Source organism: Macaca mulatta, chromosome 4 (genome assembly GCF_049350105.2).
Source record: "Macaca mulatta isolate MMU2019108-1 chromosome 4, T2T-MMU8v2.0, whole genome shotgun sequence".
Classification (NCBI taxonomy): domain Eukaryota; kingdom Metazoa; phylum Chordata; class Mammalia; order Primates; family Cercopithecidae; genus Macaca; species Macaca mulatta.
Genome location: NC_133409.1, coordinates 73,667,686 through 73,692,117, shown reverse-complemented (window position 1 = coordinate 73,692,117; position 24,432 = coordinate 73,667,686). Strand labels below are relative to the sequence as shown.

General features: G+C 37.0%; 1 protein-coding gene across 14 annotated transcripts in view; it reads right to left on the bottom strand.

Moving 5' to 3' along the window:
- The window catches only part of SCAF8 (SR-related CTD associated factor 8), a 227,423-nt gene that overhangs the window by 102,328 nt on the left and 100,663 nt on the right, over positions 1-24,432 (bottom strand). The window lies entirely within an intron of this gene.

Here is a 24,432-nt window from a genome sequence, read left to right as displayed (position 1 = left end):
ACTTCATTACAGATTCTGAGCGTTAACCAGAGCGTTTTCTACTCTGTAAGTTACTGGCACCACTATGACAGCCGAGAAGAGAAGCTAAAACACCAGTTTCCCCCAGACCAACAATGCTGAGTCTTCTATTTTATCACATTAACAACATGAGATTAATTTAAGGTATGGAATTTACTTCCTGTGGGTGCCCTACTCAGTACCTAGTAGATACATATATTAGATGTCAGCTGTAATAATTTTCATTTTAAAAGCCACAAACTAAAGATACATATAAACTGCCATCGTTAAAGATTTCTATCACTATGATTACCTTTTTCTGAAATAATAAAAAGGACAGGACTATACACATAGAAAAAAGGCTTCTCAAGGATTAAAAGCTCTTATGAGACTTAGTATTTATTATTTTAAAAAATCATGGTAAAATGTATACAACATGAAATTTGCCATTTTAATGGCTTATATATTAAGAAAAATATTTAAATAGTACTGTAATACTAACTAAAACATGGGATTCTTTATTGCAAAAAACTCGCTATGATTAATACCTGAATTTGGAAACTAGTGTATCTTTTTTACATTCTACTGCTGAAAAAGTAATTAAAATATGCCATTAGTGGTTAAATCATTTGTATTTCAGGTAGTAAAATAAAATACAATACAATACTTAATATTATACTTCCTAGTTTTTCTTTTTTTTTTTTTTGAGACGGAGTCTTACTCTTCATTCCCAGGCTGTGGTGAAATGGCGCGATCTCCAGCCACCACAACCTCCACCTCCTGGGTTCCAGCAATTCTTCTCCCTCACACTCCCAAGTAGCTGGGATTATAAGGCACCCGCCACCACACCCAGCTAATTTTTGTATTTTTAGTAGAGATGGGGTTTCATCATGTTGGTCAGGCTGGTCTTGAACTCCTGACGTTAGGTGATCCACCCGCCTAGGCCTCCCAAAGTGCTGGGATCCCAAAGTGCGGGACTGGGTGAGCTACCCCGCCCAGCCTATACTTCCTAGTTTTTCTGCATTATTTTCTTAAAATTCACAAATGGTTCCTAATAACAGTAGCCAAAAATCTTTATAAAGACAGCTTATTGAGAAAGCCTGGCCAACATGGTTAAAGCCTGTCTCTACTAAAAATGCAAAAATTAGCTGGGTATGGTGGCGCATGCCTGTAGTGCCAGCTACTTGGGAGGCTGAGGCGGGAGGATCACTTGAACCTGGGAGGCAGAGGCTGCAGTGAGCTGAGATCACGCCACCACACTCCAGCCTGGGTGACAGAGCAAGACTCCGTCTCAAAAAAAAAAAAAAGCTTATTATGTAATAGGTACCTGCTAAGTACTTTACATGCATTACTCCTTTTTTTCTTAGTGAGGTATCAATTCACATAAATTTCACCTTTTTCAAGTGTACAACTCAGTAGTTCTAAGTATATTGACAAAGATGTGTAACTACCACCAATTTCAGAACATCTTCATCATGCTAAAAGGAAACTGTAACCATCGGCAGTCACTGTCCATTCTTTCCCACCCCCTCACCCCTAAGCCACTGGTAACCACTTATCTATTTTCTGTCTCTACTGATTTGGCTTCTCTGGACATTTCATATAAATAAATCATAATATGTGATCTTTTGTGTCTGGCTTTTTTGTGTGTGTGTGTGATGGAGTTTCGCTCTTGTCACCCAGGCTGCAGTGCAATAGCATGATCTCGGCTCACTGTGACCTCTGCCTCCTGGGTTCAAGTGATTCTCCTGTTTCAGCCTCCCGAGTAGCCGGGATTACAGGTGCACACCACCACGGCCAGCTAATTTTTTTGTAGTTTTAGTAGAGACGGGGTTTCACCATGTTGGTCAGGCTGGTCACTGACTCCTGACCTCAGGTGATCCACCCACTTTGGCCTCCCAAAGTGCTGGGATTACAGGCATGAGCCACCGCATCCAGCCTGTATCTGGCTTCTTTTACTTAGCAAAGTATCATCAAGATTCAACCATGCCGTGGCATGTGTTAGCACCATGCATTACTCTTTAGGTCTTCAAAACAAACACTTAAGCTCAATACAATAATTGGCCCATTTTACATTAACAAAAAAAACTGAGACAATGAGACATGAAGTCACTTGCCCTCCTTGAGTCTCTCTGAATTCAAGTTTATTCATTGCATTTCTATAGAGATGTGTAAATTGTAAACATTTGATTATATGCAAACTTATATGGAATACAGTATATATAAAAAAGAACACTGCTACCTAGGCCCATGACTATAAGTCACAATCTCTTTTAAATTTTTTATTTTCTAAAAAATACAGTAAGTGATCTCTATGGTGTTTTCAAACTCCAAGATATTGTTAAAACATTAAAGGTTTATTCACTTTCTCTTTAACTCTGATCTGGTGCCCAATCTTTCAGAATAAAAGACTAATTACTAACGATCATTGATATCGTGATACATTGTTGAGAATACGGCTTTATAAAGTATACAGTGAACCGAACAGGTCAATATGGCAATAACGTAGTTCACAGTATGAAAATGAACTCAGTATTTCCTTATATTGTCTGTAAATAATATGTTTATATTGCAACAAATCAGAAAGTAGCAAACATCATTTTTAGGGCTGCAGAATTTTTTTTAAAGTCTCTCTGGAAAGATCCTGACAGCTACACATGAAGACACTTCCAGGAAGAATTATGGACGAATTCTTGACGAACTGATCCAGAATGTTACATATAACTGAACACTTCAAACTCAGTGTAAAATCTGCCCAGCAGCAGTTAGTAGATAATCTTTCTGGTCTTCTGGTAATCTTAAGGATGGACTGACTTACTTAAAATTGTCTGTCAACATGTGTATGTGTCTGTCATAGGTAATAACATAGATGTAAATGGCAGCTGGTATATGAAGCACCCTAACTGAATACTATCTGTATTTGGAAAAAACAAGCCGAGTTGCTCAGAAAAGGCAAATATAATACATAAAAGACTGAAGAAGAAGGGATTAAAGCAGTCTATATATTTATTGTAAAGCAGAATACATATTTATCGCAACATTATGTTACGTTATCTTTAATGAGAAATAGCATTTTAAAGATGTGACTTAAAAGAGTCTGAAAACTTCACTGAATTATATTTGAAAAAAAACACCCCAAGACATTTTAATAAGTCTTAAAACACAAATTAAAATACCAACGTAGAGTTTATATTTATAAAAATAAGAATCAGCATTGCCAAGCATGGTAACTCCTTAATGGAAACTAACCAGAAGTGAGAATTTAAAAAAAAATTTTTAAATATAGTTTGGGACAGAGAATTCTGAATCATATAATTTTAATTAAGGTAAACAGCCTATGTTATCAGCAATTGCTCTTCTAGAGTAACACTATAAAATAGGACTTCCTGGAAATGTTCTGTATTTGTGCTGCTCAATTTGGTAGCCACTAGCTAATGTGACTGTTGAGCATTGAAGGGTGACTGGTGTGACTGAGGAACTGAATTTTTAATTTTTTATAAATTTAAATAGCAATATGTGACTGAAGGCTACCATATTGGACAGTACAAGACTTGAATAACACGTGACATCATGCTGTAAAAGGACCCTACCATTACTGTTCTGGAAACTTCCAAAAGTTAAAGAGGAGACTAGGGTTATTCATGTTGGGTGCGCAGGGAGGGGACAACAGGAGAAAAGAAATGTCCAAAGAAACCTAAATTTGACCTCCACGATTTTAGCAATGTTTCCTTTAAATCCATGGACTAGGGCTACGAATATTTAAAAAAAAAAAAAAAAAGGAAGGAAGGAAGGAAGAGAGAAAAGGAAGCAGAAATCACAAAGACAGAAGGAAAGATTCCCTAAGTAATTGCCAGTAAGTATTAGTAGCAGTCAACATTTATTATGCAGTCTGTTTTATGTATTGTACTAAGCACTGCACATGTATTTACATTTGACCCTCAAAATGAGTCTTCTAGGTACTTTTTATTTCCATTTTTATAGATGAGGATATTGAGACTTAGGAAGTTAATTTGCTGAAACAAAAAGGCATCTTCTAATGAAAATCTAGCAACTAGTGTCCTTTCTCTATGTTCTAGCTGTATCTTACAAACCCATCTGTTACATCAATTCACACATTATATTGAAATAGAGTTTACTGGCTGTCTCTCCCCTTTTAAAACGTAAACTCCTTAAAGGCAGGGACTGTGCTCTGTCAATACCATAATATCTTTCTCAATTACCTACTGTCACCAACTTTCATCAATCAAGGCATCTGAAATATGTTCTTCAATAAGTATTTGCTGAATTGAGTATGAATTTGTTTCTACATTCCAATGATAAACATGTGGTAACATACTCTCTTTCTCTCTCACCCTTCAGGCGTCTACATTTGAGTTTTGAAACGAGTTGAAAATCTGTTTAAACTATTTTGTAAACTATTCCAAATAATCTAGAAACTTGGAACTCTCATAATCTGATAAAAACATTTAACTGTAAGCTATTTTTTTCAGGCCCATTTATTTAAAATATCACATTTCCCATATTTTTAGAAATATTTTAATAGAAACTTTAATACTGTGACTGAAACATGTACTACACAAAAGCTGTGCCATATAACAACATTCACCTCTGTATGTTGATGTGTAAGAATGGAAGACATACCTCTTAAGGTGCTTGAGCTAAACACAGTGTTTACATTAACTTTTAAATAATAAAGTTTCGATGATTTCCAATCTTTTCATCTTATTTACCAATGACACTTTTTAAAGACCTTTCACATTTTACTAAATTCTATTCTCTCCTAATGGGCACCTTGCCAGTATCTACTAAAGTAGAATGAGGCCTAGGACAAACTTAGGGAAGCCTGTCAAAAAATCAGAAAGAACCAAAGAAGTCTAAGAAGGTATTCCCTCAGTCCTAATCCACAGACTTCCACCTCAACATTTCATGAAATTCAACCTATAGGCAAAACAAAAATATTCATATGAGACATGCTCTCAAGGCTCTAATATTATCAGAGATGGTATCAAATAAAACTTAAATACACCATGGAACAGCTCTAGTTAAAAAATGATCTCGCCTTCAGAAACAACTGTACATATGGCTTCTGCTAACTGTTGTCTAGGAGGAAAAAAAACATTATTCAGTTTAACTGCTATTTTTAAATGTTTTACTTTTCTTGTCACTAAGCTGATTTACAAAATTCTTTTAATCTGTAGTAACATCAAAAATAAGATTTCAAATATACGAAAACCCATGTTTGTTGGGGAAACGATAAATGAACTACAACTAAATTTTATCACACCTATGAATCACTTGAGGATCTTTTAAAAATGCAGATCCTGATTCGGTGACTGGGATGAAGCCTAAGATTCTGAGCATCACAAGCTTCCAAGTGATGCTGAAGTTGTTGGTGCAAGGCTTTGTGTAACAAATAACTAATTTTTCCAGATCTCAGTGGTTTGATTCTTCTAGGTTTTGTTTTGAAGACAAGGTCTTGGCTGGGTGCAGTGGCTTACGCCTGTAATCCCCACACTTCAGGAGGCCAAGGCAGGTGCATTACCTGAGGTCAGGAATTCAAGACCAGCCTGGCTAACATGGTGAAACCCAGTGGTGGCAGGTGCCTGTGGTCCCAGCTACTTGGTACTGAGGCAGAGACTGCAGTGAGGTGAGATCGTGCCACTGCACTCCAGCTTGCGCAACAGAGCGAGACTGTCTCAAAAAAAAAAAAAAAAAAAAAAAAGACAGGGTCTCATTTTGTCACCCAGGCTGGAGTGCAGCGGCGTGAACAGAGCTCACTGAAGCCTTGACCTTCTGGGCTCAAGTGATCTGCTTACCACTCAGCCTCCCAAGTAGCTGCAACGACAGGCGCACACCACCATACCTGGCTAATATTTTTAGGTTTTTTTGTAGAGATGGAGTCTTACTTTGTTGCTCAGGCTGGTCTCGATCTCCTGGGCTCAAGCAATCCTCCTACCTCAGCCTCCCAAAGTGCTGGAATTGTACTGTGCCAAGTCTCTTCTCATTTTTTAAATGTTCGTTTATGCTTTCAACAAATTTTTACTAAATGTGTACTATGAGTCAGACATTATAAGCATGAATAAGATCTTTGTCCTCAAAGAGCTCATTTGGTTAAAATAGAAAAAGCAAACAGGTCAACTAAGTAGGAGTCTACACGGTGGAGATGGGGACAGCATTTCAGGGAGAAAAACAGTCAAGCAGTAAAAGCACTCTGGAGGAACTTCTAAGAGTATCAAATTGCTGAAACACATGGTATTTACAGCAGAGACCAGAGAAGAAACTGGAAACAGGTTATGATGAGTCCAGCAAGTCAGAATAAGCAGTTTAAGTTTTATTTGGTAGGTTATCACAGAAATGAAGAACTTTTAGTAGGTATGTGTGTTCAGATGTGTATTACAACATTAATGATTGTATAAAGTAATAGCAGCTAACATTATGTACCCAGAACTGTTCCAAGTGCTTTACATGTACTCAGTCGCTTAACCCTACATCAACCTTATAAAATTGGTACTAATGTGTTCATTACCACTGGGAATTTTGAAGCACCCAAAACAAAAATGATTCACCTTCAATTCAAACTCCGGTAATGTAGCTCCAGATGCTACGCTCTCTTTTTACCTAGGAAAATTCTGGAAAAAAATACTCTGGTAAGCACTGCAGATGTCTTTGTCAGTACTGAGCCTGGAAGATAGTTTTGAAGCCACTGCAACCATCAATGAAGGACTGAATCAAGGCCGGCGCGGTGGCTCACACCTGTAATCCAACACTTTGGGAGCCCGAGGTGGGTGGATCATGAGGTCAGGAGTTCGAGACCAGGCTGGCCAACATGGTGAAACCCATCTCTACTAAAAATACAAAAATTAGCCAGGCGTGGTGGCAGGCTCCTGTAATCTCAGCTACTTGGGAGGCTGAGGCAGGAGAATCGTTTGAAACTGGGAAGGTGAAGGTTGCAGTGAGCCGAGATCGTGCCACTGCACTCTAGCCCGGACAACAAGAGTGAAATTCCGTCTCAAAAAAAAAAAGGACTGAATCAAGGCCATGGAAATGCAAATTTCAGTTATATTTAGTAAGTAAAAATCCTAACCACTTTGTTACTAAGGGATGTTACGAGAGCAAAAGAGAATAGTTTCCTAGTCTCTAACTTGGGAAATGGAAAGAATGGGAATGTCAACCACTGGGTAAAGAGAAAACATTTTTGGTGGGAATTTGGAAGAGAAAATATAGAGATTAAGCTTAAGATGCTTATAGGGTATCTAGGTAGAAAGTTAGGCAGACCTGGGTATCAAAGGTGTACTCACTGGTATGTTGGTCCTAAGGGAGCTCATGTGGGCAAGAACACATGTGAATAGATGGAACCACATGGGAAGTTGTAAAATTCAGAGAAGAAACACCGATGATGGCCACAGGAGAGTGGTTTGTAAAGTCAAGGGAGTAGTTTCAAGAAAGTAGTCACTAACATTAAATGTTGTGGTGCTATCAAGTAAGACAAGCAGGGAAAATGGCTGCTAAATTTGGTCAATAGATCACTGGTGACTTTGGAAAGAAATTTCAATGGATTGGTGGGGTAAAAAGCAAACGATAGTGCACTAAGGAATAAGAGATGAAGAAACTGAAATAAATGAAAACACTCTTCCCAAAGATCATTCTACAAAAGAACAAACAGACCAGTAACTAGAAAAGAGAGAGGTTTTATTCTTTTTTATAAGTGAGAGATGTGAGCACGTTAATAGGAACACTTGGTGTCAGTGAAGAGGGAGAGGTTAAAAAAAATACAGGAAGGCTGGATGCAGTGGCTCATGCCTGTAATCCTAGCACTTTGGAAGGCTGAGGCAGGCAGATCGGCTGAGGCAGGCAGATCACCTGAGGTCGGGAGTTCAAGATCAACCTGACCAACATGGAGAAACCCTGTCTCTACCAAAAATAGAAAATCAGCCTGGTGTGGTAGTGCATGCCTGTAACCCCAGCTACTTGGGAGGCTGAGGCAGGAAAATCACTCGAACCCGGGAGGCAGAGGTTGCAGTGAGTTGAGATAGCACCATTGCATTCCAGCCTGGGCAACAAGAGTGAAACTCCATCTCAAAAAATAAAAAATAAAAAAAGTACCGGAAAGAGAAGATATTTGATGAAGCAGTGTTCTGAGTGAACCAGAATAATGAAAAAGTTGCTTAGAACCTACAGCATGATATGTCTAAAACTAGAGCAAGGTTTCCCGGCCTGGGCACTCCGGACATGTGGAGACAGTTCTTTGTTACGGGGTGGTGCTGCCCTATGCACTATAGAATATTTAGCAGCACCCTAATCTAATATTCACTGGATGCCAGCAGCACCCCACACCAAGTTGTGATAACCAAAAAGTGTCTCCAAAAACTGCTAACTGTCCCCCGGCTGGAGAAAAAGCAAAATCAACTCTAGCTGAGAACCACTGGTCTTGAGGCAGAGACCAGATTATTTAAATGAGCTGAGAGGTTACTAAAACAAATTACTATAGTCCCATCTACTAGTTACATAAGGAAAAGAGGCAAGTTTCTCTGCTGGGAGGGAAGTAAGGTGGTAAAGGTGGCATGTGTTGTGGTGAGTAGAAAAGTTTTGGAATAACTTGGTGAAATTCACCTATGGGAAGGCAAAACTGGGTATCAGAAATACTTTTACTCCTCCTAGACTTAAAAGGCAAGTGTATGCCTCGTCCCTTTATGGGCTCTCCAGAAAACAGTACACAAAAGGAACCTGAGGCATGAAGAAGGAACTGAAGGACCTTATCAAAATATTATTTCCAACAACTTAAGAAATAGGGTCATCCTGAAAAGTGTTCTGACCCTTAGAGGACCCACCTTTTTGTTTGCCCAAACAAGAGTTTTAAGGTTAGAAATTGAATGTATCTTTTTTAACCAGAGCATACTATTTCATCATAATTGTGTAAAGTCTTCAATAGGATGGCTTCTATATTTTATTTACCCCAAACCCTATCCATTACAATCAACACTTTGATTTTTAAGACACAAAAATAATCTGGTGTTTAAAATTAGGCATCATCTTTGAAAAATTGTCACATGAACTTTCCTATACTGCTGGAGATGAGTCTGTATTATTATCTGTGCTCGGTATACAGAAAAACTAGTATTTGTACCTTGTGTCCTGAAAGCTTAATTACTGCACACTGTAAGAAACAACAGATCCAAAGATGTTCTAACTAACTGAATCTCCCTTCAACCTTATCTTCGAAATACAGTCTTTTTCTTAAAAATCTGTTTTAACAATCTTAAGTTTCCTGAGAAGGTTGAAAATACACTTGCTCACAATACAACTTATGAGTTCCATGGCACTCATAAAAGTGAAGAGACCAGATGTAAGATAGTAACTCCTAGTGTTTGTCAGCATTGTTAACAAGGAAAGTGATCTGCAGAGAAACTTATGTCTTTAAATATCCCCCAGCCGGCACAGTGGCCCCCAACTGTAATCCCAGCTACTTGGGAGGCTGAGGTGGGAGGATCAACTGAGCCCAGGAGTTCAAGGCTGAAGCGAGCTATGATTGTACCACTGCACTACAGACTGGGTGATAGCAGAATCATTAAAAACAACAATAACAAACCAAAAACCTCCCAAGATACAAAACTATAAAACCGTGCCCTAGAAAGTTCTTTTTCCTGCAATCACAAAGTGACTGAAGCACCTTTATGTGCAGCTCACAGAACTGAATCTGCACTTAGCAATATTTTCCTTAAGAGAGCTAATGCATCTCAACATGAGTATCACTCTAAAATATGCTGAAACAACAATCTCAGATATGACAGATTCTCACCTGTGATAAACCTCAAAATCTGCACATTTTCAAAAATATAACATTTTCTATTAGACAGAAGCCAACTTTGGTCATAATCAGTTTCACTATGGCTAAATAAAAACCCTGGAGGCTCTACAACCATTTGAAGTTAACTTGAGTATGAAAAGAGAAGTGCTTTGGATACATGACCAATTATCTTCCAAACAGAGAAAATTCAAGCTGAATTCTCTTTCAGATCTGCTACATGTACTAATGAAAGGACAAAAAAAAAAAAAAAAAGATTCCATATTCCAAAGACCAATGTGGGTGATATCATTCAAATGTATCTCTAACTGCAACCTGACCTGCACACTTGATGCCTCATTTGATGGTCTAAGATAGGGAGCATTTAGAAAAAGCCCATGAGCTTTACCCAAAATCTGACTCCAAAAATAATATGCAGGCCTATATCCAAGTAGGCAAACACATTTACTGAAGGCAATCATGTTCACACAGCAATCATGGTCATCTCTACAGCTGTTATGTCTCTATTCTCCCAAAGGAAATAAAAATGATTTGGAAACATGCCAAAGAGCAGTCTAGACACAAATAATTCAATTATAGTTAGCAAATCTAAGGCTTTCAATACCCAGCTCACATCTTAAGCTACAGACAGAAAAACAACTCTGTATCTATTGTTACAAGTTATTAAGTCAAATTACTTCAGAGCCAACATTAAGCAAATCAGATTTTATTACACTAGACACTTCAATTAATTAAAAATACTAGGTTTGAACTCACTGACTGGGTCAAGTTCCAAAGTGAAAATATTTATGAGACTGTTTTTATGTTTTATTTCATTGTTTTGAGACAGAGTCTTGCTCTGTCACCCAGGTTGGAACCCAGTGGTGCCATCACAGGTCACTGCAGCCTTGAACTCCTGTGCTCAAGCAATCCTCCCACCTCAGCCTCCCAAACAGCTGGTACTATAGGTGCACACTACCACTCCTGGCTAATTTTAAAGTTGCTTTTAGTAGACAGGGTCTCACTATGTTGCCTAACCTGGTCTTGAACTCTTGGCCTCAAATGATCTGCCTGCCTTGGCCGCCTCTCAAAAGTGTTAGGATTACAGGCGTGAGCTGCAGTGTCCAGGCTGTTTTTAACATTTCTTAACAATATGGATCTAATTTTTTAAAAAGTCAGAAAGGCCATATGCATTGATTTCCATGTTCACAGGATATTTTAGTCTAATACATTTGGAACACATTAGATATTCATCTCTGGGCCCATTATTTCATAAACACGAAAACTTGATTTCAAAAAAAATCTGGATATATTAAGGTGGTAAACAATGCTTGTGCTTTTCTAAAACAATCTTTGTACTGGGTTCTCACTAGTTTTGTTTTCTTTTGAAAATAACACAAATATATGAGTCCTTTTCTGACTTCAATTCTGTTCCCTTATAAAATTTCTTCTTTCAAAGCAGTTCAATAAAAATAAATTGCCCCTTTAACATTTTTTAAAAAATAAAGTTTTAACATCTGAAAAAAATTAACTGGGTTTAAAGGCCATGTATTAGTATGTTTTTAACAATGATTTAAAACAATTTTGACAAGGTCAAAACTAAAACAATTGGCAAAAGTTGCAGTTATTCCATTTAACATCTCCATTAAGGATTCCTTTCCCTATACAGAGGTGAAAAGGCTAAAATATCATTAGGGCATTATGACATCTATAAAATTTAGAGCTAATAAATGTTTTCTATATTCCTTTAAAAATACTAACTCAGGAACACAAACATGTGAATGATTAAGTTGTGCAAGATGTGACTTTTGCATCTCAAGGCAAGTGAAGACAAAGAATGGTATTGGTATGTGGTGTGAATCAAGGGGCAGTAACATGTAACAATTCACAAATCATCCTAAGTACTAAATTGTACAGTACAAACTAAAAGGACACTGCAAACTAACATTAACGACTGTTAATAAAGGCATACAATTTGATGTGGTAAATTGCTCCATGATCAGCAATGAAGAATAGGTTTCAGATCTAATGCTAAAACTGTGACTTACAGTGGCTGCCTGGAGAAATGTGAAAAACATTGGCTAAGCAGTAGAGTTCTGGGATAGATTAATGGATATGCCACAGCTGTAAGATAGAGCATATCTGTCTCTTGGGAGAGGGAAAGAAATGTTGGTGCACCTTTTACGTTTTATTTTCAAGGATCTAGACAAAAACCAGAGTGTGGTAGCACAAGAAGGTAAGTTCCAATACTGATGGACATTACAATGTTAACTTTCCCCAGGCTCACGGTTTTTTCTGTTGTTCAAGTGGTGGGAAAGGAAGTATGTGAGTCCGTCTTTTGGAGCTTGAAAGATTCTTAACTACAGATGAAAACTAAGAGCAGAAGGATTTGGGAAAGCCAGAAGCAAAGGTGTTAGGGTCTTAATAGTCCTGTTACAGAGGTAAATTACAGATTGTACTGTCTTTTGAAAGCAGAAGGGTAGAGCAATCATTAGGGTGGCACGAAGGCATTGAGAGTGCTATGCATTCTCATTTACTCAGTAAGTTGTAATATTAAAGAGGGCCCAAGGGTGTGCATCAGGCTGTATGGGTAGGAGTATCCTCTCTAGGATACTTTCTTTCCTGGGCTTAATTCCCCAACCAGATAAATACTTGATTTTTAAGATTTTGGGTTTTTAAAAAAATCACCCCAAGAAACCTTCTGTTTAACATGCCCTATATGTACTCTTAATATACAACTAGCGGAACGTTATTTTTATTCCCATGAATCAATCAATCCTGAACATGCGCACTGACTCATTGAAAAAAAGTACTTCACTTTGCATTCATCAGCATGATACAAAGGAGTTGAGAATAGTGGTTAACAAACCATCATATCCAATAGTAAGTCCATAAAATAGCTTTAAAAAGTCACAAAAAAGCACAATAGAAGAAAGGTTTCTCCTTGCTTGAAACATTGACTCAAAAAGGTCGAAGGCCAATAGCGGACACATGCCTGTCCACTGCTTTTTCACTCAGCCATGGGTACATCTGCTCTCTCGGAAGCCTTGTACAGTCTCAATGAACTTTTGGCAGCTGGTCCAAACAAAGTAGATAAAGCAAATCCCCAAAATGAACCACAGTACCCAAGCAACTAAGAGCACTGGGTACTAATTTGAAAGAGCACTGTTAGGCTATAATCAATCAGAATATGAATCAATGACTCAAAAATGACTGAAGGCTAGTGTATTTTTTAGCCAGCTCTCAGTAGTATTACTGCTTTGAAAATTATAGGTGGTTCTCTTGCTTACTCTCCTCTACATTGAGTATACATTTAGTACTAATCTCTGGTTACTGGAGAATTTACAGATATCATTATTCTATATTTTATTTATTGAGACAGGGTCTCCCTCTGTTGCCTAGGCTACAGTGCACAAACATGGCTCACTGCAACCTCAACCTCCTGCGCTTAAGTGATCCTCCCACCTCAGCCTCCCGAGTAGTTGAGATTACAGGTGCACACCACGACTGGCTAATTTTTGTATTTTTTGTAGAGACGGGGTTTCATCATGTTGTCTAGGCTGGTCTCAAACTCGTAAGCTCAAGTGATCTGCCCACTTCAGCCTCCCTAAGTCCTGGGATTACAGGCGTGAGCCACCACCCCGCCCAGATGTCATTATACTAATGAAGACTGAGTTGTTCCTGATGAGAAAACGTATCAGGCTTCAACGATCTAGTTCTTGCTCTCCCTGTAAGTGGACTGAAGTAAAAATGGTTTGATAGTCTTTTGACCCGGAAAATGACACAAAACCATGCAAATCAAGAGGTTCAAGTTGTTATGTTCACTCAAGAACACTCGTGAAAACACCCAGGCCATTAAAGGCAGGCATATACAAAAAGATTACCAAGTTATCTGAAAGATGTCACTTTACAGAAACAATGTGTACCATTTTGACATTACAGGGTGGAGTTGGTAGGCGTGCCCAGGCCAAACAATGGGCTAGACACAGGGCTGGTGGCCCCCAAAAAATGTTAATTCTTCCTGCACATGTTTAAATACACAGGGAATAACGCTGAACTCAAGGGTTTAGATGTAAATTCTCCAGTCACTGAGCACACCCAGGTGAATGAAACACCCAAGATGTGCCAGCCACTGTCCTTTCAGAGCTCACGGTCAGATTAATTTGTATGTAAGATCCCTCAGCTACATGGAGATGATCCTCGCAGGAAAGAAATTATTCCTAAACCACAATTGTTCCGTGGCTGCACAGAAAAAAAAGACATCCCAGAAGAAACTTATGTAACAAAACTTATGACACGGGCATACATTCAGAATAAAATGCATGCATATATAAGTTAAAAAAAAAACAACCTAAATGCTGAGAATTTGGTAAACAGATGTGAGACTTACGTAGAGAAAGATGATACTGGTTTTAAGTTGTCTAATTCCTGAGAGAATACTCAAGGCACCGTAATAAAAAAAAGATCAAAAGAAAATCTACACGGCTTCCTTGAAGGTTAAGGATAAGGTACAGAACACGCATATGCACGCATGCATATATGTGTATGTGTCTACAGACACATGTATTTCCAACTATGAGCTGTATTAGAATATTAGAAACTAATTTGAAATGTTAAGCTAAAAATGTAAATAGCCAAGGGAGAAACAAAAGTAAAGTCAGATTACTCGTTGAGCAATTAAAAGTCCTTATCATGAAAAATTAACCTGGCTCAGGCCAGGCATGGTGGTTCACACCTGTAATCCCAGCACTTTGGGACACCAAGGTAGGCAGATCGCTTGAGGTCTGGAGTTCGAGACGAGTCTGGCCAACATGCTGAAACTCTGTCTCTACAAAAAATACAAAAATTAGCTGGGCGTGGTGGTGCATGCTTGTAATCCCAGCTACTCAAGAGGCTGAGGCATGAGAATCTCTTGAACCTGGGAGGCGGAGGTTGCAGTGAGCCAAGATCATGCCACTGCACTCCAGCCTGGGCAACAGTGTGAGACTCCATCTCAAAAAAACAAACAAACAAAAAACCCTGCTCACCCATTCCCAGCTGTAATAGATGCTCTTGTTCAGTGTGCCTAGGTAGGTATTTTACAAACAACTAGACAAAAGGCAGTGTTCCATAATTACTTTCTTTTTCCACCAGGTCACCAGCCACTTGAAGCCACAAAAAGGAATGAAGAGCAATCGTAACTGCTTAGAACAAAGGGAAAAGTGGCAAAGTATTCCTCTGGAAAAGCAAAAACAAAAATACCCACAAAATACCGGAAAGGACTTAATGACTAACTACAAAGTGTTAGCCTCATTCAATTATATGAATGTAGGTATCATGACTATGCAAGATATGGCAATACGATTCCTACATATCCTCTTAAAATCACTTCCATCTGATGCTTGCTGGCTTAGAAAAATACTAAGGTCATACTCTTGTTTACAGTCATTGGATAACTAGAATACTAACATAGCTAAAGAGGTTGGTTGGGACAAAAAACCTAGTGTCTTTATTTCCATAACTTATAATGAACCCTCCCCTACATCAGAATTTCTCCTTCATCCATTAACACACACACCCTTACTATTAAGTGAAATGTGAGGGCAACAATATTATCCCCGAAAAAGTCCACCTGTTATGTTTTTAAGCTCTGACAAGAAATTAAATGACTGCTTTACATTTAAAAGTACAGATAAGTATCATCGTTGGGGCTCTGTGGTTCCTACTGGGGCCAAGATCCCTAGTGTTTTCCTAAACCGTCTATTACGAATGACTAGATTCCAGTATTAGAATATACATATCTAGAATCCCTACATTTCATAACTGCACAGATTTTGCTATCAGTGCTAGTTAAATAAGTTCATTTCTCTCCCCAAATAGATACCTCTTTTAAGGTCTCAAATTTTGACAGACTTTGGGATAAAATGGCTCTAAACATGCTTTGCAAATTCTCTGTATCATATGGAGAAGTATAACAACCTTTAAAAACTGTCTAAATATGGTGTTTCATACAAGGGACTGAGTCAGACACAATTTAAGGAAATGGTTAATTTATTTCAGTGATAACTTCTTTATCATGAATATTTTCATGGGAAACTAACTCTTTTTTCCATTTCAAAAGAATCGGCCTCTTTCAAGTCCCACGGAAAAAATCTACTCTTAAAACTTTCCTACTTAATTGAGTAAGAAAATCAGCTACACTTCTTAACCAGTAAATTATTACTATCTCAACATATTTAGACAATTAACAAAAGGAAGGAAAACTTTCTAATCATTTTTCCTGAAATTACATCACAGTCATCTCTCCGTGATAGACCCACCACCTGAGATGACAGGAAGCAGGTCAATAGCCTAGTGAATTAGACAGCTGTGTTGAAAGGTTGGTACTAAGGACCAGAAACACAAATAGAGCTCAAAAAGTTGAGGCTTTGGAGATAGAACTATACAACTCCATTTTTCCCCAAACTTTGGGTTGTATACTCAAATTTGCATACCTAATTCCTTAACTGGTTGCAATTAATCTACAACACTTAGATGTCCCAGTCTCCAATAGCCATTATTGACAAAGCAACAGTGAATACCTACATAGTACCATGTGCCAAGCAGTGTTTTAATTGCTTTGGTGCTCTTCAAAAACAAAACAAAACAAAAAACAGAATCCTCCATTCAGATTTCTATATAAGTTATAGGGGGCCGGACGCGGTGGCTCACACCTATAATCCCAGCACTTTGAGGGGCTGAGGTGGGCGGATCACAAAGTCAGGAGGTCGAGACCAGCCTGGCCATATGGTGAAACTTCGTCTCTACTAAAAATACAAAAATTAGCAGGGCTGGGTGGCGCGTGCCTGTAGTCCCCGCTACTTGGGAGGCTGAGGCAGAATTGCTTGAACCCAGGAGGCGGAGGCTGCAGTGAACCAAGATCGCACCACTGCACTCCAGCCTGGGTGACGGAGCGAGACCATCTCAAAAAAAAAAAACAAAACAAAACAAAAAAAAAAACCTTATGGGGTCCTTGTTAAAAGGCACCTACTTAGTAAGGACCTATATACTTACATAAGTTGGATTTCAGTCAGACCCAAAGCTGTTTTTTACTTAATCAAATGAATTTTGCTAGATAAACTGTGAGAAAATGTAAAAAAGTATTAACCTTCTAATATATAAAATATTGAACAAATTGGTTAATTTATTTGGTAAATAAAACAACCATTTCTAATATGACACTGAAATGGCAAAATGATAGCCACATCACACTAGGGAGAAAATTTTAATAAGCAGACAAAACAAACTGCTAACATTGCCCATTCTTTCAAAGCACTAACATACAGAAGTGAAAAGATACAACTTACTGCACATTTTCAGGGTAGCTATGTTTACTGAAGTCTAAAAACTCCACCTTTAAAAGTCAGTATTATTTCTGGATGGAAGAAAAATCCACAGTAACTAGTTTTTTAATGTAATACTAATATTATTGGGTTTTCTTTGCAAATTCCTTTAGTTCAAGTATTACTAAAGAAACATAGACGTATGGACATTACAAATTCAGCTAAAAAATTAGGTAGTGCTGACTATCCTGTTTAATGGTAATATATGTATTAGGTATTTAAATTTCGTAACACAAAATAATTTTAAAATGGAATTTCTAGAAAGATGCATTTCATCACTCTACAGTGTGCCTGCCTCTTCCACTGTGTTGTGTGTTTAAGATGTTTGTCAATTTACCCAATTTTGTCACAGGTTGTTATCAACTGAATTGTGTCCTCTCACCCCCAAAATATCTGTTAAAATCTTAACTACCATGTCTGAAAATGTAACCTTATTTGGAAATAAGGTCATGGTAGATGTAATTAAGATGAGACCACATTGGAATAGGGTAGGCTCCTAAACGAATATAACTGATGTCCTCATAAGCAAAGGAACACTCGAACACAGACATGCACAGAGGTAAGATGAAGCAAAAACATACGAGGAAAGGCAGCTGCAGGGTGATGGAGGCAGATACTGGAGTGATGCATCTACAAGCCAAGAACACCAAGGATTGCTGAGAAATGCCCCAAGTCTGGAAGAAGGAAGGAAGGATTCTCCTCTAGAGCCTTCATAGAGCATCACCCTGCTGGCACCTTGATTTTGGACTTCTGGCCTCTGGAATTGTGAGAGAATAAATGTTGTGTTAAGTTACCCAGTTTTTTCTATGTTGTTGGAGGAGGCCCAGGAAACTAATTACACACACCATCTCTTAAAATCTACCATTCTAAAAAAGCATCTTTTACGGTAAAGCACTGAAGTCAGCAAAACCTGGATTCAAATACCTATGCAAATCAAAAGCTGTGTAACCAACCATAGGCATCTTTTGAATTCGCCTCTTTACTTGTAAAGAAAAGATAACAAAGCCTACCAAATAGGGTATTTCTGAAATATATTTTATAGAATGCTTGCCACATTACAGGTTCAAGTCTCTCCACCCTCAAAACCCTCTCTCCTTGTAGAGAGTGCATTAAACCTATGGTAACAGACTATTTCGCTAGCCAAAATGTATGAAAACAGAGGGCTGTAATTAAAATATTCAATAAATTTTACTGAAACCCTTGCTAACGTATAAACTTAGTTCAGTAATAAAGACTCGTTATTAAAAAATGCTTGTTCATGTGCAAGAACATTTATTTCATGTAATAAGCAAGATAATTACTTTTACGAAGATTAGTAGAAATATAACTCATAAACTTGATAAACACATTCTCCAATGTGGGGATTAGGTAAGAATATGGCCACAATGGTCAAGAGTCATCTGTCCAAGGACTCTTGAAAAAAGTTATCAAAGGCCAGCATCATGACATGCTGTGGATTAAACCTTGTATGAAGATAAAGTTTAGTGACTTGAATAGAAGACTTGAAAAAAAAAATAAAACAAAATCAGGTTATATATTCTAATAAGGTAAAAGAACTGTAAATTATCCACTGCCACCAAAGACAAAGACTTGTTTCTAAACTCTTCATATGAATGTAAGTGGTGAATAAACACTAACACTAAATGCTTACTATGTGTAAAAATGACACATTTTGTTTAATTCAAGCCATGGAATATTCCTAAAATAGGAGTTTTATGCACAAGAAAATGGTACTAAGTTTCAGTTATACATGCAGTGTATAAATGTTAAATTTTGGAAAGAAGCTGCCAAAACCAAATCCTAAAATATAGATTTGTAAGCAATCACTGGCTCTGCTTTACCAAGCATTTTAAAAGATATGAGTGTTAAATTTTATTTAATTTGCAGGAAAAAAGTGTATTCAAAAAGAAATCTTAACATAAATGCCTGCCTCCAAAATAGCCAGTTATTAAGAAATTTAAAAATATTATGCCATGGTATAACTTTAAGGGGAAAAAAAAAAAACTATCATGAAAATAGGGACCAGGTGCCTATAGGGGCTCATGCCTATAATCCCAGCATGTTGGGAGGCGGAGGCAGAGGCAGAGGCAGAGGCAGAAGGGATCACTTGAGCCTGGGAAGAGTTCAAGGCTGCAGAAGAGTTCAAGGCTGCAGTGAGAGATGATTGCACCACTGCACTCCAGCCTGGATGACAGAGCGAGATCCCATCTCAAGAAAGAAAACAAAAAAGAAACAGAAAAAGAAAAATGAAAAAGAAAGAAGGGAGATCTAAGAAATCAAACTTAAGTAATTAGCTATAGGAAAAGGAGATAGCCCCATCTATGTTTGTAACAATGAAAACAATTTGGTGGTTAATTGTGGCTGTAAACATACAGCTGGTTGGGTTATGTTTTTCTGCATATACACTGCCTAATATCTGGTGAGCCTCTATCACGTCAGGCACTTTATCAGATGGTACACACTAATTTTTGAATCTGGTACACAGTGTTTAAATCTTCACTACAATACTTAAAAAACTGTGAGTCTGCAAAGTAACTTAAATCTGTGACTTGGGTTTCTTTTCAGAAAAACAGTGAAGTAATAACTACCTTACAGGATTGTCATAAGGATCATATTGTGCAGGTAATACAATTATTTCAGTTCCTGTCACATAGCATGTGTGCATTTAGTATTAGCTAATATTATCTTTAATAATGAATTAGCTAATAAGAAATCATGTTTAGAGGCTCAGTAACTTGTCCAAAGCCAGACATCTAGCTGTTGTTAAAGGCAGTTTTAAAAACCCAAGGGCAATAAAATTTGTGCTATTTTAAAAAGTGTTCCAATAATGTTAAGTCTTTCCATTCCTCTTAGTTTTCTTCCTCAGCTGGTCATTTACAGAACAGAAAGCTTATTTCATAGACTTGAGGTAATTAAATGCTAGAAATGATGTCAGAAATAATCACTGAGTGAAGGGGCAGCAAATGACTTTCAATGCAAACAACAAATCCAATTGATAGTCCTTGCCTGGAATGATGGGGTCAAAAAGGAGCCTGGAGTGCTCTATGAGAAGGATTTGGAGGCTAATTCTGAGAAAGGCAGAAAAATAAAACAAAACAATGATAGCTGCCCACAGGGGTGGGGATGGAAGTGGCGGGAGAGGGTAGGGAACAAACAACACAGGACGACCAGGTGCTGTATTTCCACCACTGCTGTTCAAATACAATATACTTGAACTATCTATTGAGCTCCATGCAAAAACACTCTCAATAACTGAAGCGTCTAACGTCTTCCATACAATATGAAATTAGCCCATTAGCACAATTCCATCCCTTGATATACAATATATATTTTATAAATTAATTAGAATATTTGTTCTGTATTGTGAATAAACTTGACAAGAAGAAGCCCGAGTCATTCTAAGTGTATATATGGGAGCAAAAGAGCCTGATGAAAAAGGAGGAACTTAAGTGGAGGGGATGAAAAATGCCTAAGCAAAGCTCATGCCCAAATAAATCACTGATTTGCATTAGTTTTGACATGCACATCTAAGTAGTCTTACTAATAACATTACTTCTAGACCCTGAACACTTAAAATATTGTTCCAAAGAGATTCTTTCTATAATCAAAACATTTAATTACATGTATCAAGTAAATTTTCCTTGAGGTATTCCATTAAAAAGTTTCACTTGCATAACAAAAAAATACTTCCCTACAAAACCATCTCATATGCTTCCTTCCATCCCTTTCTTGCTATAACTCATCTTTAGATTAATGCTTAAATTTAAGCTGTGATAACTGACTTCTCTACTTTTGATTCATCCTCCAACACCAACTGCCAGTTAACTGTATGCTTTGTTGAAACACTAAACATACTTTCATGTAACTAAAATATCTGGATTTTAAAAAATGTTAAGAATCTCAAGTGCACAGTATAATAAAGACGTATATATTTTAATATATCTAAAATGGTGGTATGTGGGGATTTAAAAAACCATATATACACAGGAAGGTGCGTGTATGCATTTATTTTATATATATATATTTATCACCCTCAGGAGATCCTGAATTAGTAAGTCTGTGGTGATCATCCTCTACTCCCCATCCCCCCACCAAAATATTTTCAGAGAGCTCCACAGGTGATTCTGTTATATATTTCCTGCCTGAGGACCACAGAGAGAGGACATCTCAAATTGCTTTCAATATTTATGTGCCCGTATTTAAAGTACGCCTTTCCACCAAAAGAAAACAATCTGGGTTCTTAATTTTAAAATGTTCTAGTTTTAGAAAGTTTCGCTGGATATCAAGACATCTCTCTTTTTTAAACCTTCCATTAAAAATTATACTAATATTTTTCTTCAGATGTAACAAATTTTCAGTGTCTACAATTTGTCAGTTTAAAAGATATCATATATAAAACGACAGCATGAACAATATTAAAGATTTATAATTCTGTGCCACACCATAGTATGACCACTTCAAATAATTTAGACCTTTATTTTGCCTAACTTAAAAATGAATATAAAGATACTTGCCTTTCTATATATTATGTAAGATATTTTTAAAGAGAAATATGTTAAAGTTTTCTTTGTAAGTTAAAAGCCAAGTATTTTATTAATATAGCACCCAATAAAGTAATGATGATGAAGGCACATAAGGTATAACGAAGTTTTAATATTAGAATCTTCTTGTTCATTACAGGTTGTGCCCATCTAACAAATATATATTATGTTGGATATATATTTATGTTAGATAGCTTATATATATATATATATATATATATATATAAAGAACAGAAAACTTAATAGATATCTTTTATATATATATGTAAGATATAATAGTGAGGAAAAACAAAATATTCTCTAAATCACTTGGGGTGAGGGGTGTGTGTGTGTGTGTGTGTGTGTATCAAAGTTTCGACTGGGCTGGGTGCGGTAGCTCACACCTGTAATCCCAGCACTTTGGGAGACCGAGGCGGGTGGATCACGAGGTCAGGAGATCGAGACCATCCTGACCAACATGGTGAACTCCGTCTCTACTAAAAATACAAAAAAAATTAGCCGGGGCATGGTGGCAGGTGCCTGTAGTCCCAGCTACTTGGAAGGCTGAGGCAGGAGAATGGCCAGAACCCGGGAGGCAGAGCTTACAGTAAGCGGAGATCACAGCACCGCGCTCCAGCCTGGGTGACAGAGCGAGACTCCATCTCAAAAAAAAAAAAAAAAAGTTGAGACTGGTAGAAAATTTATTCAAATTAACTGAGTAACAGTAATGTTCATATACTCTCACTAAACTGAAAGTCCATTTCAATAATACTGTATTTATTTGATACTAAGAAACTTCACATTTATCTCTGAATTAGGAATGTATCTATAATCACTAGCATGTCATATTAGAAACACTGTCTACTTCTGAATGGTGTTTCTTACAATCAATGGCACCTTATATCCCACGAAATACAGTGTTTATTTAAAAAGTACTTTTTCAAATTAAAAAGATGACTTCTCCTTTTTAAATTTACAAAACATCCCCTAACCCCCAAACAACCCTAAATGTGTGGCTCCTTAAACTATAATATTTCATGAGTGAAAAATGGCAAATAAATTTAATGAAGCAACTAAACTCTCAGGACAAAAGGAACTGCTCTGGTAAGAATGCAATAGCTTAAATAATGAATGCATTTTTATCAATTAAATACTATATGGAGTTACTTCCAGAGTTTTAAATAATTTCACACTTCTAGTATTTTCATCTTCCGATACTTTCAAATTATTTGTCTACCCTTTATTGAAGTAAAATTAAAATAAAGGAACATTCTACCTATAATATGATGCAAAGTAAGTTTCTATCAGTGTATGCATTTATGCTAAGAACACAAGTTAATGTTTAATGAAATGTTTAAATACAGACAAAAATGTAAAAATCAGGGGTTCTGTTTGCTAATACTGCAGAAAGGCATATCACTAACATGTCACAAATTAAAACACTACGTGATTTGGTGTCTAGTTATCACTGCTTGCAACACTTCAAACCAATGTATTAAAGTGGTTAGGTTACTCCTTGCACATTTCTAATTGCTAGTATTCTAGTGACAGAATTGTGACCAAAAGCATAAAAAATGTGATAGGTCCTATGCCAAATGTATCAAAGTAAGATAATTAACTTTTCTCCCCATCATTTAAAAAATGGCAAATGCAATTATGAGTTTTGAAAATTCTGAATGAAGATAATTTCCTTTCACTTAAATTCTATACAACAAAAAACAAGGACATAAGAACAAGCACATGATAACTTCTTTCAACTATTTTAAAAGAGTGTCATCACACATTTCCAAGATTGGTTTCTAGATACGGTAAGGATAACTGGTTAGGTAACTTTCACCACTAGAATCTTTAAACCAGTGCAATGCTTGCACATTTTTTTTTAAGTACACACATGAAGGCCCAACAGTGATAAAAAGCTTGGCATCAAAAATCACTAGAAAGTCTTATGCTTTTTATTGCTACTTAATCCAAGTGACTGTCACTTAATTTTAATAATGGTAAACACAACTAAACTAGTTTGAGAGAAATCTCAGCCAATACAATTTCCTTAAGGGCAAAGCCAATATTTCCTGAACATTAAAACTTTGCATCCATGTAAAAGATTTTCCTCATTACCCTAAGGAAAAAAGAGCTGAAACCAACTCAAATTGTTGATTGAACTGAATTACCTTGGAAATAAATACCATTTAAATATTTTTCCTCTTTACTTTTCTAAATAACTAAATACTGTACTATCTCTGTTCAGAACTTGTAAGTCGTCTTTTATTTTTGGCCAGGAACCTTAAAGTTTTTATAGCTCTCTAGGTCATCAGAGCTAGGCAAGACCAATCCAATTTTAAATGTCTGGTGTATTCTATCATTTCTTGGAGCTATCTTTGCTTAGAAATTTTGGATAAACAGAGCAAATGATGAATTGCTGGGAAGGCACTGGAAACAAAATGACTATTCATAGAACCAAATAAAAGCCTTCCATTAGAAACTAAAAAACACCAATGGTGTTATATCTGTGTATGTAAGTAAAACCTAAACGAGAACAAACAGCAAATAAAAATTAAAAGCAAAAACAAACAGGAAGCCAACCCCCAATTTTTTCCTACTCAGTTTACCTTGGAGGCTACAGTGTTATCCAGAGTCCTACAAAACACATAATGGGTATTTTGTTCCTGGTATACATACTAATGTCTTTAAGTCCACCAGCGCCACTACACATTTTGTGTAATTAAGAAATTAACTCCAGGCACGTGACCAGTGAGTACTTTAGTGTCAGTACTAC